This window comes from Lottia gigantea (assembly GCF_000327385.1).
Source record: "Lottia gigantea unplaced genomic scaffold LOTGIsca_7, whole genome shotgun sequence".
Lineage (NCBI taxonomy): Eukaryota > Metazoa > Mollusca > Gastropoda > Lottiidae > Lottia > Lottia gigantea.
In genome coordinates this window covers 1,511,637-1,516,165 of record NW_008710370.1, presented here as the reverse complement: position 1 = coordinate 1,516,165, position 4,529 = coordinate 1,511,637, and positions in this window count along the sequence as shown.

The window sequence follows — 4,529 nt, the reverse complement described above, 5'->3', positions numbered from 1 at the left end:
AAAAATCGTTATTATTGTCATAATAATAAAATGGTAAATGAGATTACAGCTACCATCGGCATGTATCAGTAATTCCATTTCACGTCATTTAACTTGAAACGATCATTAATGTGAAATCACGGATATACATTTTTGTGGTAAGAGCTTTTCTTTATTTTGTATGGTGATATGTATAGACTTAATATCCGACGCAATTAAGGCCCTGTCACACGATATCTTTGATCAGTGAGGTGAAAACAATCGTATTCTCTTGTAATAGCATAAAATAAATACTTAGTTATCATACTTTAAAGTGGTTTATCTTGTGTAAAGTCACTTAAATCAAATTGACAAGTATTTTCTATTGATTATATTGAAAGACTTACATGAACTGTTTTAAAGGGAAGGGTGTGCCATTTTGGGGGGTTGAATATATGTAAATAGTCTTCAGAAGTACTAGAAATGTAGGAAAATCGCATAATTCCTTTAAAAATATCTTAAACTAGGAATCTGTTTTTCTATTTCTATAGATGTTTCATAACACGGATAATTCTGGACACACATGGATTTTAATGCTCAAATTTCGACGATAAGCTGTGGACACTATTACTGGTTGGTTTAGCTAAAAAAAAATCCCGTTTTTGAGCACCTATCCTTTTAAGGTAGTTGATCTACGAAGAAAAATTCGGATATATGACAGTGTTTATCCTTGTACTGCCCTGAACAAGCCTAGCTGTCCTGAAATAAAGTCTAGCTGAACATCTATTTCATCTAATTTCATAACCGACGAAATACAGGAATAATATAATAGATTTTATTGTTTGTCATTTATTGAATAAATGCTCTTAGGTGTTTTGTCGTAACATAGATATCTATATATATACAAATATTTTAATCTAAAATTGAGAGTACATTTGGATATTGATAAATGGGTCGATTTATTGGTGTGGAACAGAGGTTTTTATTCCACTTGATTAAACTCGTCAGACTCTGATCACATCAATATACCAGATTATATTTTATTGACTAATATAAGACATGATAGAGTAATATATCAATTTCTAATACCCTATTTCTTCATCGACAATTTGCAGTTAACGTGTTTATCAAGCATGAAAGCCAAGATCTAGCTAAATTCAATCAGTCTATCTTCGATCCATTGTTGAATTTTTGGTGGTTTTTAAGTGGTCATTTAAACAGATAATATAAAGATGCACCAGTCGCAAGTAAAACTTCTGTTAAGCCACCAGATCATAATAGGTGTTAATGGTGTTATCAGTCACCACAGAGCAGTCACGGTGTAATCAGTCACCACAGAATATTAACAGTGCGTGCCATCAATCACCACAGATTATTAACAGTGTGATCAGTCATGTTATAGTAATACTGATATCAATCACCACAGAGCAGTAACAGTGTTATCAGCCACTACAGAGCAGCAACAGTGTTTTCGGTCGCTACAAAGCACCAACAGTGTTATCGGTCACTACAGAGCACCAACAGTGTCGTGAGTCACCACAGAGTAGTAACAGTGTTATCAGTCACCACAGAGCAGTCACGGTGTTATCGGTCAGTACAGAGCAGCAACTTTGCCGTGATTCACCATAGAGCAGTAATAGTGTTACAAGTTACCACAGAGCAGTGATAGTGTTGTCAGTCACCACAGAGCAGTTGACGTGTTGCCAGTCACCACATAGCAGCAACAATGTTGTCATACACCAATAACATTGAAAAAGATCAAAAGGACCAGATCTTGCCAGTTTATGGGTTTGTTGGTAGGGCTGAATAGGGCAATATCAGTGTAACAGTCACCAGCGAGCAGTATGTGTATCACCTGGAAGTAACAGAGCACAACAAGCACCAAATAATCCCAAATTCCTCTTATATTTCACGCCAGTTTTACGTTGAATCAGTCTTTCTAATCTGTATTTTTCTTACTGTATATAATCCCATTATAAAAACTTCAATTGAACTAATATCTAGTTTGAACAGTTGGGAGTTCAGATCAACTTTCAAATGCCAAAGATCGATGATATACTGACTGCCAATGTCCTCAATAAATAATGATATTTACCTTTGTTTGATGTCTGATAATAACTTACCGACCAATACGCCTTGGGCTGTTCCAATTTCCTTACTAATCTTATTTCAAGTCTTAGTTTTATCATTAAACTTTCTAAATACTGTCTGCAACGGTAATCGATTGTACTGGAATATTAAAATGTAAAGTGTTACACGAATGTATGGACTATTTAGTCAATGTGATATAGAGTAGTATTCAAAGAATCATATACGTATCTACTAATGATATAGAATTTTAGTTCTGTTCTATTCTAATTACAGTATGTGAATGGTACTCTAAATGATAATAAACTGCTTATCTGTCTGTAATTCAAGACTTAATAACTTATTGAACGCAGTGGCGGAGCCAAAGGGGGGCAGAGGGTGCAGCCGCCCTCCCCCACTGTCGCAGCCCCGAAATGAAGTTTTTGGGGCAAAAATCTCATAGCTAGGTTAGAGATTCAGGCAATCTCAGATATCACGCCTCCCCCCTCGGACGTAAACCTGGCTCTGCCACTGATTGAACGTAGAGTTATAGCGTGGACAGGGTGGGTTAATTTTTACTTTGTAAAACCTTAAATCTTCTGCGATACTTTCAACAAAGTGTTAGAGATCATTTTCAGAAAGTTCAACGATTGTTTTCCTGCAAGGCAATTCACTCATTTATCCTTATTAAAATTCACACTCTAGGCTGTTGCAGTAAGCGTTATTTTAATTATTTTCCCTGCTTTGTATTGCTAATATTTTCAATGAAGTTGTCACACAGATTTGATGGAAGTTGAACTCGCGTGTCCCCCTCGGGTGGCAGTACTGCCTTGTGTTTGTGTCTTGGTAACAAGGGGTTTTGGTGTGGTGAAACAGTAAAATCAATATAAGTTTGGATGATTCTACTAACATGCTTTTACTATAATGTTCACACCTCCACTATAATTGAATATATAATTATCGTCTGATCTAAAACGATTACTTGAAAACTAAGAATTCTCGTATATTTATTTACGTCAAATGGAACTCTAGGCTTAAAATTAAGATATTTGTTAAATTCCAGATTCTTGTAAGTTAAAATGTTGCTTGCGAAAAACATACTTTTGATATCAAGCCTCTTACTCTGAGCTCATATAAGTATAAATGTAACTTTAAAATTTGAGAGCACCCGATTTCGAATCAAGGACTCTTAATGCTTCGAAACTCTCGAAAGGCACTGGTTTTCCGACCATTTTTCTTTCTATGATTCCTCCCAGTATAGTGGATTGATTACATATTGAATCTCCCATATTAATCTAATATATTTTATGATTTTCTCTTAAATTCTCCATGCAATCCTTTTCTTGTCGGAGAATTTAACCTAATCGAATAGAACACCCGAAAATATGCCCCCACCCCCCATTTCTCCTCTGTTCTTTAGGTTGATGGGAATAGTCTGAACCCTTTTTTTTTATCTGATTTACCAATCATTTATTGTCTATTAACATTTAAGGCAGTTTCAGACTGTCATACATTGTAGAACACACACACACACACACAAAAAACAATCTGAAAAGACACAATAAGGAATTTGAGAGTTCATTGTGTATTTTAATTGCCCTGTTTCTTAAAGCTCCTATCCGACGTTTTTTTAACCGGAGAAGAAGCATTGTACACTAATATAGATTTAATTTTTGCTAGACTCGCATACGTTAGGAGTTTGTAAAGGGACTTTCATTTGTCGAGCGCCATTGATGTAAAAGGCAACCATTTAATTTAAAGAAGTATTTGAGTCTCTTCAACTTAAAGTCTGTATTGAACGTGCACGAGAAAAATGGCTCGAGAGTAAACCATGTATTGCACGTGGCTAGTTGGCCCGCTAGTGTTGTTTAGCTTGGCTTCAACAGTAAACGGTCAACGGTAAAAACTTCTTTTGTTCAAGTGATCGTGTTTCGAGTGGAAATATAGGTGTAATTTTGGATTAAGAGGAGGGAGTATGTGTCTGCCATTTCTTACCCCCACGTCAAGTTTACCTGAAGGATAAATTGGTAAGAAATTTGCTCTACCCCCTGGGCCGGAGTCTTTTCGTTTTTATTTTGACATACGACGGTCGAATTTGACAGTTTACTTCTTGAGTTTCAATGTACGTGTGTAATCTTGTTTTGGGAAATTTGGTTGAGGTGAAATCTATACCGATTCATTGTGGTTTCTTATCTGAAGTTTTACTCTGTGTATTTCTAAAGGATTAATTTAATGATTTTCAAGTGATATCTATTTTACTTCTGTGAAGTGAAATTGACATAAGTGTACGGTATATATTTGGTGAATACAAGTCTATTAGGAGAACTGAATTGATTGATATGAATAAGCACCTTATTTTGTTTTTTTGTATGGATATAAATCGAGAGAACAGGTAGAGTAAAGTAGATGCTAAAGGGATTGTTATTTTATTCAGACATTGCACTATGTTTTTTTTTAAATGGAATAAATGGAATAATCACGTTGTTGGGTAGGCTAGATTATAG